The sequence below is a fragment of the Cynocephalus volans genome, chromosome 13 (genome assembly GCF_027409185.1).
Source record: "Cynocephalus volans isolate mCynVol1 chromosome 13, mCynVol1.pri, whole genome shotgun sequence".
In the NCBI taxonomy this organism is placed as follows: domain Eukaryota; kingdom Metazoa; phylum Chordata; class Mammalia; order Dermoptera; family Cynocephalidae; genus Cynocephalus; species Cynocephalus volans.
This window is the reverse complement of record NC_084472.1, coordinates 74,048,839-74,064,218: the sequence shown is the minus strand read 5'-3', so window position 1 is coordinate 74,064,218 and position 15,380 is coordinate 74,048,839. Positions and strand designations below refer to the sequence as shown.

Sequence of the window (15,380 nt, the reverse complement as noted above, 5' to 3'; positions counted from 1 at the left end):
GGCTAAGTTTCTAATACATAAAACTTGGGAGACACAATTCAAGCTCCAATGAGTTTTGGGGGGACATAATTCAATTCACTACACCCTCCCTAACGTGGAAGAGCCTCATTCAATTAACTGAAGGCCTGAATAGAACAAAAAGTCTGAGTAACAGGGAGCTCCTGCTGTCTGACTGTTTGAATTGGGACATTAGTTCTTATCAGGCTTTGGACTCAAACTGAGACATTAGTTTTCTTGCATCTCTAGCCTGCTGGCTGTCAGACTGGAGCTTCCACCACTGGCTTTTTTGGTTCTCAGGCTTTTGAACTCAGACTGGAACTACACATTGGCTCTCCTGGAATATAGATTTTTGTTGTTACAGTTTCTCTGTAGAGCCCTGACACATACAGTAGTATAGGAGTATATGCAATTCTTGGTGACATTTAACAGAAAACAATTTGGGGTACATTCAGAAGAAAATCACGGGTATGAAAAGAAGTCTTCAAACCATTTCAGGAATTACTAAAGGATAATGAGAGATGTGACTGGGAGAAAAGTAGATGATAGATCTTGGCCAGCACCATCTTGGATGTGGCCAGTGCCATCTTGGACACGACCAGCACCATCTTGGACACGGCCACATCACCTTGGACATGGCTGACGCCATCATGGACACGACCAGTACCATATTGAGTACAAAATGGCCACCAGTCTTTTACCCTACCTCGTGGTTTCTTTAAACAAAGAAACCCTCTACCTCATGATTTCCTAGACAAAGAAACCCTTCTTCTCCAGCCTGGAGGTAACTCCCATCTTGACTACATCACCCCTACCCACCACACCCACACCAATCGTCGACCTGATCCCACACGCCAGCACCCCTCCCCCTCCCCGCCTGTGTTTTTCATGCCCACCAACCCATATAAGCATATGCACTCCCTTTAGTGACTGCTGCCCTGCCTTTCTGAGCACAGCCCAGTAGGTTTTTCTTCTTTTAATAAACCTTGAACAGTACCCAATGTTTCAGCTTGTTTTCTTTCATTTTAGTGCCAAAACCCAGGAAGGGTCTTGGATGGACCATCAGCTGATCCCCTTTCTTGGGTCGATTGGCTCCTGGCTGCCCTTCCCAAGGACACTCTCGTTTTCACCCTGCCACTTCACACTGACACATCCACCACCAGCCTCCTTTGGAGTGAGTTAGGGGAGTCCTTCCCATCTACTCCTACTGGTTTTTCTCAATCCTCTGTCTATGACTACGGTCTCACCTAAAAGACCAGGCGCCTGGCCAAGAAAACCCTTCTCCTGCCCCAGTTACAGGGGACACCCTCATACTGGTGGCTGCCCTCCACCCGAGGGGATGCCTCTTGTTGTTCCCGCCCTCTTTCTACTGGGACTGCACCTCTTTCTCACCCTCAGCATGGGATCCTCTCAGACCAAACCCTCCTGATCTACTCCTCTGGGGTGCCTCTTGGCTAATCTATGACCTCTCAGCCTACAAAAGGCTCCTTTTTTATTGTAATCAAGTCTGGCCTAGATATAAACTCGATACCAGATCCCAATGGGCAGAAAATGGCACCTTCGATCTGGCCACCCTAACAGATCTTGATAACTTCTGTCACAGAAGAGGCAAGGCAGGAGAGTTTCCCTATGTTCAGGCTTTCTTCAATCTTCAGTCTCGCCCTTCCCTCTGTCAGACCTGTACTACGTCCCAAATCCTCCTTGCCCATGCTCAGCCTCACCCATCAGATGCCGACCCTCCCTTTGACCCCTCAGACCACTCTGCACCCCGGCCTCCACTATATGCCTCCTGCCCCTCTGCACCCCTTCACCTTTGCCACCCCACACCTGCTCTCAGGATGCCTCCTCTGCCCATCCAGCACCTCCTGACCTGCCAGCCCCCTTGTATCCCCTTCACGAGGTTGCCGGTATGGAGGGCATTGTTCACATCCATATTCCCTTTTCTCTTTCTGACCTTTCCCAGATTGAAAAGTGTCTCGGATCTTTCCAAACTGACCCCAATACTTATGTAAAGGAATTTAAATACCTCTCACAATTCTATAACCTTGCCTGGCATGATATTTTCATGATCCTTACAACTGGTCTGGGTTGTGGCCCAACAACACACAGATGAGTCGCATACTCAAAACAATAGATGGCCCACAGGTGTTGAAGCCATCCCCTGTATTGACCCCAACTGGAATTATCAGAGTGGACATGGGGACCGTGACCTCTAAGATCAAATGGTCACCCATATACACTCTGCTTTACAAAAACTTACCAACAAATTGATTAACTATGATAAATTGTGAGAAATTACCCAACAATGCACTGAGAACCCCAGTGAGTTCCTGACCTGTCTCTCAGAGGCACTACAAAAATAGACCCACATAGATCCCTCTTCTCCAGCTGGGGCGGCTCACCTCCATTCTCATTTTATCACTCAGTCTGCCCCAGACATTTGGAAAAAACTAAAGAAACTCGAATATGGTCCCAATTCCAAGCAGAGAGATCTCCTCAATCTGGCTTTCAAGGTTTTTAACAATAGAGAGGAGGGGGAAAAGAAGGAGCAATACAAGAGAGATCAGGCCAAATACCAGCTTCTGGCCGATGCCATCCAGGGACCCTCTACCCAAAGGGCTCACATATCAAAACCTCAAAATGTCCCACCCAGCAACTGTTTCGAGTGTGGCCAACCAGGCCACTGGGCTCGAGCATCTCCTAACCCTAGGCCCCCTCCCAGGCCTTGCCCACATTGCAAGCAGGAGGGTCACTGGGGGGTCAACTGCCCAACTCACCAGAGAGGGAGTGGGCCGATCCCCACCCCACCGGTAAGACTGTCCTTGCCTGAACTTCTTGCTTTGCCCAGGAGGAGGACTGATGAGGCCCAGAGTTTGAGGCCCCCACAGAGATCACCATGTGTGAGCCCAGGGTAACTCTCCTTGTAGCAGGTAGCCAATCTCTCTTATTATTGACACAGGGGCCACTTACTCTGCTCTCCCTGAATATTTGGGGCCCACCATTTCATCTTCTGTCTCCATGGTGGGGGTTACAGGATCCAAATACCACCCTTGAGTGACACCACCCCTCTCCTGCACCCTCCACCACACTCGATTTTCACATAAATTCCTGGTTATGCCCCAATACCCTCCCCCTTTATTGGGGTGTGACATTCTCCCAAAGTTCAGGGCAACTTTAACCTTATATGATCGGACACCTTCCTTGCTGTTGTTGGCCCAAGCCACCCCAGACCTGGACTCTATGGACTCCATCTTTCCCTTTTCCTCTAACCTGGTCACCCTGATTGTATGGGATACATCTTCCCCCTCCATCACCACTCATCAAGACCCCATCCATGTTCTTTTAAAAGACCCTTCTCTTTTTCCTAACATACCTCATACCCCATTGCTCTCAATCATCTCATAGGGTAAAAGCCCATCATACATAAACTCCTTTTCTCCAACCTTTTACGACCCACTCATTCACCATACAACACACCTATCCTCCCAGTGAAGAAGTCCAATGGCTCATACTGCTTGGTTCAGGACCTCCGAGCCATTAATGCAGCTGTTTTACCCATAACCCCAGTCATTCCCAATCCCTACACCCTCCTATCCACCATTCCTTCTACAACTCATTTCTTTTCAGTCCTTGACCTCAATGATGCTTTCTTTTCTATTCCCCTTCACCCCTCCTGCCAAGACTTGTTTGCCTTCATGTGGACCAATCCCGACACACATTGATCCCAACAACTCACTTGGACGGTCCTGCCCCAAGGGTTTTGGGATAGCCCCCACTTCTTTGGCCAAGCCTTAGCTTGAGACTTATTTGAACTTCCAGCCACTTCTAGCACTACACTACAATGTGTAGATGACCTTCTCCTATGTAGCCCCTCATATGAGGACTCACAGGCCCACACTATTGCTCTCCTTAATTTCCTGGCCTCCAGGGGGATATCGAGTGTCCCCCAGCAAGGTCCAAATTTCTTCCACTTCAGTCACCTATTTGGGAGTCCACCTAACTCCCAGCACCAGAGAGATAACAGTAGATTGCAAGAATCTAATTTCTGAACTCCCTACTCCTACCACAAAGGGTGAAATCCTCTTTCTTGGGACTTGCAGGGTATCTTTGCCTATGGATTCCCAGTTTTGGCATGCTAGCAAAGCCACTTTATGAGGCAGCAAAAGGGGATCTCGCCATTCCCTTAGATCCCACAAAGCACATTCATTCTCCCTTCCAGCGATTATAGGCTGCTCTCCTCACAGCCCCAGCTCTATCTCCCCAAACCTGTCTCATCCTTTTAATCTATATGTCACCAAGACCCAAGGATTGGCAGTCAGGGTTTTGGGACAAGAGGCAGGAGATACTTTCTCCCTGGTTGCATACCTCTCAGAACAACTAGACACGACAACCCAGGGAAGAGCCCCTTGTTTATGGGCCTTGGTGGCAGCTCCCTTATAGCACAAGAAAGCTCTAAATTAACCTTTGGACAACAAACAGTTATTTGTTCCCACCACCATCTTCAAGACCTTGTCAGTCATAAGGCAATGTAAATTCTCTCCCTCCCATCTACAACTCATCCATCTTACTTTCATTGAAAATTCTCAGTTTTCCTTTAAACCTTGCCCTTTGAACCCAGCCACTCTCATCCCAAGGCACTCTCAGCCCATAGAACACAATTGTATGGAGGTCCTAGATTTTTTCCTTAATCCCTTTCCACACATCTCACCACACCCCATTACAGAGCCCCAACACACATAGTTCATAGATGGGAGCGCCACCTCTGCACCAGCCCCCCAGGTGGGATATGCCATAGTAAACACAAACCATCAAGGCTGCTCCCCTTCCTCCTCACACCAACTCCCAACAGGCAGAACTTATTTCCATCACCCACACTCTCACCCTGGCCAGTGATAAATGAGTCAATATATACACAGATTCTAAATATGCCTACCACATCTTACATTCTTGCAAAACTATATGGAAGGACAGAGGATTCATGACCACCCAAGGAGGGCCCATAAAAAATGGACACCTCATCAGGATGCTTCTCGAGGCTGCCCAACTTCCAAAGGAGGTCAGAGTTGTACACTGCAAGGGACACCAGACCTCCAGTAGCCCCATAGCTCAGAGTAACAAATGAGAAGAACTTACTACAAAACAAGCCACTCAATCACCAGATCCCCACACTTCCTTCACCCAGGTTCTTCTTATGACCCCTATGCCTTCACCCCAGTACACCCCTCAAGAGGTACACCACCTCCTAGAACTGGGGGCACAAAAGAAAGATGGCTGGTATGTTATTTCTGGTTGTTATGTTCTCCATGAGACACAAGCGAAACAAATCCTCTTAGATTTCCACAATACAATCCACATAGGCCACGAACCCCATCACACCTCCTCCAGGCTTTATACTATTATTCCCACATGACCAAATTACTTAAACAAATCACCAAGAACTGCCCCATTTGCTCCCATTGCTTCAATCAGGGTGGCCTCCAGATCCAATCCTTTCCCACCCATCAGGCTAGAGGCTGTACTCCCAGCCAAGACTGGCAAATTGATTTTACCCACATGCCTCCCCACAAGAAAATGTGCTACCTCTTAACCTTAATAGATACCTTCACAGGACAGGTAGAGGCTTTCCCTTCCATTTCAGAGGATGCAGCCACAGTGACACCAGCTCTCACCTCAGAAATCATTACCCATTTTGGCCTACCCACCAGCCTGCAGTCAGACAATGGCCCAGCATTCATTTCCCAAGTCACACAACTCACAGCCCAAGCCCTAAACATCAAGTGGAACCTTCACATACCATATCAGCCTCGGTCGTTTGGCAAAGAAGAAAAGGCTAATCATCTCATTAAAACACACCTCACAAAATTGTCCATGGAGCTTCATCTTCCCTGGACACAGCTCCTCCCTTTGGCACTAGCTCACTTATGGGCTGTCCCCTGTAAACCCACTGGCTTCAGCGCATTTGAACTCATGTATGGCAGGCCCTTCAGCCTTATGCCACTACTTTGTAGCCCATCACCTGTAGGTCAGTATCTCCCTACTCTTTCACTTATTAGGGACCTTCTTTGTGAGCAAGCCAACCTTTTACTACCTCATCCTTTCCACACTCCTCCCTCAAATTTAAAACTCAGCCTGGGACAAGTATATATTAAAAGCCAGATGCCAAAGCCCCTCTCACCATGTTGAAAGGGGCCTTATACAGTACTTCTCACCACCCCCATGGCAGTAAAGGTACTAGGAAAGACCTCTTGGTACCACCTATCTTTGGTAAAGTTAGCACCTGAGGCTCCACCCAACGTGTCTATGCACACCAACCCAGAGGGGTCCCTCTGCTCAACTCCTAACCCAACATTTCCTTATGCTTCATCTATCTTAGGACCTACAAAATTAAAAATTTCCAGGACCTCCACTCTTCCCCCAATTCCAGAGGAGAAATAATCTCCCCTCCTGGCATCCTCTTGCTTTTACAGACCCACTCTACCCTGCACATTACAAGAGCCACCCCAAGATTGATCTCAACCTGCTATCATGAGTTTGCCATCATGGGACATGATAAGTATATGCCACTCTGTGTCTTTAACCTTTATTGTACTACTCGTCCTAACACTGGCTATAGGATTGGTGTCTGCCACCCCAAGAGATTGCAGCAACATAGAAAAAAATTTCCTGGCACTCCTATACCTCCTGTCAGTAGAATGTTTCTTAGCAATCTCGCTGAGTCAATGTACCTTTTAAATTAACTTTTTCTGCCCCAATCTCAAAAGCGATGATATTTCCCCCAGCAGTTATCCTCTCACTCTTACAGGCCTGCTTCACATCGTTTATTCAGGATCTAATCCGAGATGGATCCCAGCCTGCCTCCTTTGATATGGATAATATCCTTGAGTGGGTGACTGAGCTAGCCTGGCAGGGCGTCCTCTGCAGATTACACCCCCTATGAATTTGCCCTATACTCTTTTTCTCTATTATTTGTTCTCTCAGCACCCCCACCCTCACATTTTTCCTCCTTCTGTTTCTGCAGCTTTCACCATTAACACGGGTATCTGCTTCACCACACACACAGTGCATTTCCCAGGTCAGAATCTTCGGGTCGGGATGGACAATCGGTGCACAGGCACTGGCTAGACCTGAGCATGGGACTGTCAAAACTAATTTCCAGCCATTACACATCTTCTGGCCCCCTGCTATGATAGGTCCACAGCCACATCACTACCATTGGCACACCCAAACCAAAGCACTACCACTGGCCCAGCCCCCACCGAACTGTACCCATGGACCCAGACCTCCAAAAGTGAACCTATTGATCCAGGCCCCCCAAAAGTGCACCCACGAACTCAGCCCCAACCCCAACTTCACCAACAAGCCCAGCTCCCACCTAACCGCACCCACAAGCCCAGCCAGCACACCATCTGCACCCAAGGGCCCGCCCCCATGAGAGTGCACCCACAGGCCCAGCCCCCCACCAATGCACCCACGGGCCAGACCCCACCCAACGGCACTCACACCTGTGTTCTGTTTTGTTTATTCTTCTCACATGTCGTCTTTCTTCACTTATTCATCAAATTCTACCCAATCTTGAAGATTCAACTCAGATGTCACACCACTGTAAGCATCCCTACTCAACTTCTTTCACCAGGCTTCTGTCCTGGGACTTCTCTTTTACATCCACAGTCACCATTTGATGATGTTGACACAGGAGGTGGCCAGTTTCCCTGACTTTGGGTTTCAGGACATGCCTCTGGCTTTCCAGCCACTCCCTGAACTCTCAGGCCCCCTCCTCTGGGTTCTTCCCTGGAGAAAAGTTACAGTTGCCAGTTAGTCTTCTTTTGAGCACCAACATGGGGAAAATGAAGACCACAGGGTGCTGGCTTATGCAAATCGAGTGGCTGGGCAGGCTCAGGAGAGAGCAGAGGACATAATCTTGAATGTGCCTGGTGCATGCGATAGGGTCTGACCAACAAACACGCTCCAGGAAGAGACAGACTCAGTATGTCCAAGACTAATGTTCCATAACTGGGAGCCACCCTCTTAACTGAGTATTCCTTAGGTAAAGAAATTATAGACGCCGAATCCCAGCTGACTCTCCTGGAGGCAGCCTGTGCTTCCCTGGCTGAGGGTGTCTTCTTTACTTTATATGGAACTTACCTTCAGCAGGCGGCTGCTCATGCTCTTGAGCCAGCCTGCGCTCTTTACTGAACTCATGTATTTCTCACTTTGGAGTTAGACCTGATGTCTCTACTGAACTTACCTTGTGTGTTACACTTGGTGTGGGCCCAGCTCAGTCTCTGGAGATAGGCTGCACTCTCTCTACGGAGCCTGCATTTCTTCTCTGTTCTATTGAACTAGCTCTCACTTTCTACCTTGAGTCTGCCCTTGAATTCTTTCCTGTTGTGGAGTCAAGAACCTGATAAGAGGACTGGGCGGGTTGAGGATGACTAGCGGACGCACCTCCGCCAGCCTGGTCGAACCCTACCTGTAACATTGGTGTCATTTAGTCTCATAGCTTTAAACACCTCCTTATGACAGTGACCCCAAATTTATATCTCTAATCTTAACCCAGCCCCCATTGAACTGCACCCATCGGGCCAGTACCCCGATGTGCCCAGCCTCCCCTGAAGTACCAAATGGGATCAGTCCCTACCCAACTGTGCCTCTGGGCCCAGCCCACCTCCAACTTGCACCCATAGGTCCAGTCCCCACAGGCCCTCAGGACCTCAGATACCAAACCTCGGGGGGACTTGCCCCAGCAGACATCCTCATGTCACATTTCTCAAGAGCTGACCTGGCCAGGAGGATGAAACACGGTCACTATTCCCCTCAGAGAAAACAAGAGTGTCCTCCAGCTGCACCCATGGTCCCACCCGTGAGTTATCCAGCCTTTCAGGTCTTTGCAGGAGTCCTTCGAAAAGTGGAGCTGCTGAGTCAAAAAGGAAAACAAAACTCAAACACACCCAGACAGACTCAGCCACCCTCACCACCGTCACACCTTGCTGCACGGTGGGACTGTGCATGGACAGCCCCTGATGCATGGCACAGACCCCAGTGGCTTCCTAGGCTGAAGCTCTGGTGGTCAAACCCAGGGAAGATCCAGAGGTTATTTACCTAAGTGCTCAGGTTTGTGCTCAGCAGAAACCCTTCTCTGTCTCTGGTTCAAATGGAACAGAACCACCAACTATGTATGACAGCTGGCAGGGGAAGACCAACATCCTTTACCCGTTTGTCTGTACAAATGAATTCGCCATGGGAAGCCTGTGCTGAGCCTTAAAACGGTGAGGAGCCCAGCTCTTCCCGCAGTGGCTTATACCCTGCACTCACCTCTCTTCCAGAAAGCTGCCACACTGCTGGGCCAATGCCCTGACTGGGAGGCGTTCGATAAAGGGCCATTCTGATTATGAGAAAGAGGAGATGGACAGGGTGAAGCTCCTACAAGAGGCAGCCCCTCCCTGGCCCTGTGGTTCCCTGCTCAGGACAGCTAACCTGGCTCAGGCTGCTCCCATCTCTCTAAGAGCCCCCGGACCTCTGCTTCTACACTTGGCTCTCCCTAGGTGTCTGTCCCCATGAATCCTTAACCCAAAACCAAATAGGGAACTCAAATGAAAAAACTTTCTGTCAAGCAGAAGAGAGGCTGTCTTGCTTTTCTCCTGGAAAAATATACCCCAACGCATTTTTCCATGAGCAGTCTCTACACCACGAGTGCCCACCCTCACTCAAAACATGGCCCAGTCCTGTGCACAGCACTGAGGCCCAGAGGCCATGGATGTCTGCTAAAAACAGCTCTCAACATTCACTGCTCTGAACTGGGTGTCAAATGTGACCTCATTGTGACCATGGAGCACCTCAACCTCCCCGCCGGACCTCAGTTTTACCACTTGGAAAAGGATGAGGGTGGATTAGATGCCACCTTCTCTCTTCCCCCAAATGAGGCAAAATCAGACAGAGCAACATGCATCAAACTCTGGGAGCTCCTGCCTCCCCGTGCAGGGAAGTCCCTTCACTGGAGTCTAACATGGGCTTTGTGCTGTGGAGGGAACAGAGGGGACAGGTGCACACTGGGGCAAGATGCTAGGGCTAAATCCTGTGAAGAATAACAATCTGGTCCAGGCCCCAGGCCTGACCCTTTCAGGGGCTGTTACACACACTTGGTCCCAGTGCCCACTGAAGGACAACAGCCCATTCTTCAGGCAGGACCAACCATGCAGGACCCCAGGGAGTCATGGGACTGGGGAAGAGTCCCTTCCCCTGACACTCACAGGCAGGCCGCACCACCCCTCGTGGTCCCTCCCTTGGGTATCCTCCCCAGGCCTGGCAGGACCCAGTCCACGGAGGATGGGTTGAGCAGGCACTAGACAGGCCTCTGACCCCTTGCTCCAGTCCAAAGGGAAAGTCCAAGGACCCAGGCGTGGGGCCTCCCTCCTGCCAGCTGTGGGGATGGGCGGGTGGGCCGCCTCCATGTGCCCTCATCCAGAGGTCATCTTAGTTCCTCAACCCTCCACCTCAGCCAGGGACCCCCATCCCACCAGCAAGCCCAGGGCTTCACACTTATGGACACCAGGACAGATGCACCTCAGGGACACGTGGGGAACAGCTCTCCTTGGGAACCTGTAGGGCCCGCTGAAACCTCGGGGATTTCACTCCCAAGCACTGCTGCCAACCCCAGGATCTCTCCGGGGCCATCCTCTTACCTCCAGCGCCACCCCCTGCCCAGTAGGGTCCCTGGGTCCGTGGCGGCTCACCATTAGACAAGACTTCACTTCACCACCAGGGGACCCTAGTGGAAATCACTGTGAAGGATACTCAGAGAAGGTTCTTCATCGGGAATTCAGGTAAAGTAAGGAAACAAAGCACCACAATGAAGAATCCATATATAAGTTCCTCAAATTCTTTTTGGGAATGTGCATGGGAAAATACAATTGTAAGCATCAGTATGGTGCTTACAATGCTAAGTGGGCATTCCTGAAAGTCTCTCTGGGAGCTTTTCAGAACAGGTGTGACTGACACAATTAAACTTTGCCAAGGCACAACATTGTAGACATCGCACATATTTGGAAGAAGTTCTCATTTGGAGCTGGTTTCCAGAAGCAACTTTAAAAGCAGCATTGGGCATATGGTAAGAGAAGATTCTTTCAAAGTCTGTGTGGCAGACAGTCACGCACGGTTGACAAGTCAGAAATGAGCTTATCGGAGTGAAGCAAAGCATCACAATGTAGAACTCTGTTAAGGGCTGAGAAAATTCCTGTTTGTAACCGGTCTTGGAAAACACCAGTACAATCCCCTCAGCTGTCCAATCAGGGAGGATTCGTGGTAAACTCCGCGATACATATTCACTGAAGGTTCTTGATTCAAAACGCAGTGTTCCTAAGTGAAACAAATCACCCCAACACACACCTCAAAAATAACTCAGAAAGTCTTTTTCCGAAGGAAAAAACATTGAAAACCCCATAAAGGAACATTCGTGGACATGTGTGTGCAAGATCCTCACACAAGGCTTTAACAGTAAGAATTCAGTGGAACTCAGTAAAGCACCGCAAGGACGATCTCACCTCTGTCGATGTGAACGTGTGTGGGAAACGCCATTTGAAGTGGCCTTTGGTTAATTGGAAGGGAGCAATGGATGAGGAGCTCCAAATAAGATGGTTGTACAACGAACAAACAGCGTTAAGGTTATCGTACACAGACCCTTGTGTGGAGGGCTGACTCTCAATAGATCACAGCGAGGGGGCTGCTCTGCTATGTACGAAACCCCGACCCAGAAACACTTTGTCTACCAATGGTTTAGCACCAGATTCCCCACGAATGTGCGTTGCATGAAGAGTGAGGGGGTAGCCACCTTTCCTGCCCGGCTCCCTGTTTCCCAGGAGGAGGGCCACTCTGCACCAGACAGTCCCGGAGCATGGCGGGGCGTGTCATACAGGCGCAGTGACCCACCGGCGGGGACAGTGGGGTACCGGCTATCTGAGGCTCCATGGCGCTGCCGTATCCTTCCGCCTGGGCAGGATTCTGACTTAGAGGCGTTCAGTCATAATCCCACAGATGGTAGCTTGGCCCCATGGGCTCCTCAGCCAAGCACATACACCAAATGTCTGAACCTGCGGTTCCTCACCATGGCAACGACACATCAGTAGGGTAACACTAACCTGTCTCACAATGGTCTAAACCCAGCTCGCGTTCCCTATTAGTGGGTGAACAATCCAATGCTTGGTGAATTCTGCTTCACAATGATAGGAAGAGCGGACATCGAAGGATCAAAAAGCGACATCGCTATGAACGCTGGGCCGCCCCAAGCAAAGTTATCCCTGTGGTAACTTTTCTGACATCTCCTGCTTAAAACCCCAAAGGTCAGAAGGATTGTGAGGCCCCGCCTTCACGGTCTGTATTTGTACTGAAAAGCAAGATCAAGCGAGCTTTTGCCCTTCTGCTCCATGGCAGGTTTCTGTCCTTCCTGAGCTCGCCTTAGGACACCTGTGTTACCGTTTGACAGGTGTATCACCCCAGTCAAACTCCCCACCTGGCACTGTCCCCAGAGAAGGTCGTGCTTGGCCACCACAGCCAGGCACTTGGCACCAGAAGCAAGAGACCCTTGGGGCTTGCCCCCATCTCACCAGATCAGTGAAACAGGATAATAGTGCTACTGCACTGCAGCTGGCAAGTCTGGAGGACCCAGCCACGCCCCCTCGTGGGGAAACGGGGTAGGGCGCTGGGGCCTCCCACTCATTCTACACCTCTCCTGTCTCCTCACCATGCCAGACTAGAGTCAAGCTCAACAGGGCCTTCTTTCCCCGCTGATTCTGCCAAGCCCATTCCCTTGGCTGTGCTTTCACTGGATAGTAGGTGGGGACAGTGGGAATCTCATTCATCCGTTCATGCGCGCCACTAATTAGATGAGAAGGCATTGGGCTACCTTAAGAGAGTCATAGTTACTCCCGCCGTCTACCCGCGCTTCACTGAATTTCTTCACTTTGACAATCAGAGCACTGGGCAGAAATCAGGTCACATCAAGACCTGCCGCCAGCCTTTGCCATGCTTTGTTTTAATTAAACAGTCGGATTCCCCTGGTCTGCACCAGTTCTAAGTCAGCTGCCAGGCGCCGGAGGAGGTGAGGCCCCGCGCGGAACTGAGGGCCCGGTGGGGGGAGACCGGCATGCCAACGGGGGTGGGAGGGGAAGAAGGGGGGCTGGACCCCGTATGCCCCCCCCCCAGCCGCCAGGCTGCTCCACCTATGGGCACGCACACGGAGGCGGGGCTCTCTGGTGTCCTCCGGGCTCCCCGGGCGTGGCCGTGATTCCCACCATAGGTGCGGTGATCCACAGGAAGGGCCTGGCTCAAGTCCAGAGTCGCCACTACCGCCGCCCCCCCCCCATGCCCAGGCCCCCTCCCGGCGGGGTACCGACCCTCCTCCCCCTGCCGGGGGGCCCCGCCACCCCACCCTTTCCCTGTGACCACACCCCGCACCCGGGGAAGGGGTGGGGAGGCGGCGGGGACAGGGAGACAGAGGGAGGGAACCGTGTGGGTCGGGGCTGGGGTAAGGGAGGACCATGGGGAAGGGAGTGCCTGGGCGTGGGGGAGGGCAGCGGCGCCTTGTCCAGCCCCACTTCGTGGCCCACCGGATCGATGCAGCCCTCGGAGCCAGTCCTTAACCCGAAGTTACGGATCCGGCTTGCCGACTTCCCTTACCTAGGTTGTTCGAACCTGCCACAGGCCTTTCACCTTGGAGACCTGCTGCGGATATGGGTAGGCCCAGCGTGAGATTTACACCCTCTCTCCTGGATTTTCAAGGGCCAGCGAGAGCTCACCAGACGCTGCCAGAACCGAGATTCTTTCCAAGGCACAGGCCCCTCTCTCATGGCGAACTCATTCCAGGGCACCCTGCCCTTCACAAAGAAAAGAGAACTCTTCCCAGGGCTCCTGCCAGCTTCTCCGGGATCAGTTGCGTTACTGCACTGGACGCCTCCCAGGGACCATCTCTGCCACTCCGGATTCGGGGATCTGAACCCGACTCCCTTTCAATCGGCTGGATTTTTTTCTCATTTTAATTGTGTTGTCTCTGAGTCTTCTTGTATCTCAGTGAGTTTCCTTAAGATTGTTGCTCAGAATTTCTTTTCAGTCACTTCAAGGGTTTCCTGCTCTATGGGTTCTGGTATTTAAGAATTACTGTTTTCTTGTGGTGGTGTCATAATTTCCCGGGTTTTCATTTTTCTAGTATCTCTACATTGATGTCTGGTAGAGCAGTCACTTCTTCTATTACTCTGGAGTGGGCTTAGAGGAGAGAGATGTCCTCTTCTTTTTCCAGTCTCCCTGGTGACTCTCCTTGTGTCACTGCAGTCGAGTGTCTGGCTGGTCACCTGCATGAAAGTGGTGTTTTTGAGTGCTCTCTTGCCTGCTTCTGGGTGGAGGGGGATGCCCTCAGCTCCTCTGAACTTTGTCTTATATGTAGGCTGACTGACAGCAGCAGGATTTTGTCACACTCAACATCACATGGGTTCCTACAGCCTGGCTGGGCTCCAGGGTCCTGTACTTGGCAACTCTCCTCAGCATTTGGTATGAAATATAGCATGTAGATGGTGTTGATGCTAGCGTTTTAGAGGCTGAAATTGTTCTCTGAGAAAGGTCCAATGCTTAAGATTTTTTCTAAATGATGGCATTATGAACTACAGTATTTTTCTACAGTGTATAAGAACTATTTCCCTACCTTCACTCTGACCATCTTGCTTCTACAATCAATTTACTACATACACTCCACATTCAGAATCCTGCTAAGGCAATATGCCACCCCTGAAAACTTCTGGGCAGTGCTGACTTGTACTGACTTAAATCTGGACATTTAAATTGCACATTTTGATGAGGTCCGAATTGGAGCTGCAGGTGAGTGACAGAGTGTATATGATAGAAGTGTCTGTCTTTTCAGTGTAATAGTCTAGGATTTTTGAAGATGGAAGGTACCTCAAAGTTTGTGTTCCTTTTGTTTAAATAATCTGCAGTGTCAAGGAATACAAAAAGAATGAGGAAGTGTGTTTTGGTGATAATGATCATATGGCTGATCTACGTTGCTGTATCTCATCTCACATATGCAGGACCTGCTCTTTCAGCCAACAAGCATTTATTAAGAGTATACTATGCTCTCAGCATAATTCTGTGCCCAGTACATACAGGGGAGATGAAGTCCATTTAAATCCTTACTTTCAACATGTTTAATTTCTAGCAATGGGAGACAGACAATAAGTAATTATACAAGTAAATAAGCAATGGGAAGTGCGGGTGCTAGAAAATGACTGAGGCTATTTAGACTGGTTGTTTTGTAAAAGTTGTTTCCTACAAGAAAGTGACATTTAACAGGAGACACACAAGAGAACGGATCAGTTACACAGACATAAGGGATTTCCATCCTTACT

At 50.2% G+C, this 15,380-nt stretch overlaps 1 protein-coding gene across 1 annotated transcript in view; it reads right to left on the bottom strand.

The window, feature by feature from the left end:
• ANXA10 (annexin A10) overlaps positions 1-13,686 on the bottom strand; it is a 167,912-nt gene extending 154,226 nt beyond the window's left edge. Inside the window, exon 1 of the mRNA XM_063077311.1 lies at positions 13,666-13,686. The gene's annotated coding sequence lies outside the window, so the exon portion shown is untranslated. The remainder of the gene's footprint in view (positions 1-13,665) is intronic.
• Positions 13,687-15,380: the final 1,694 nt, after the last annotated feature.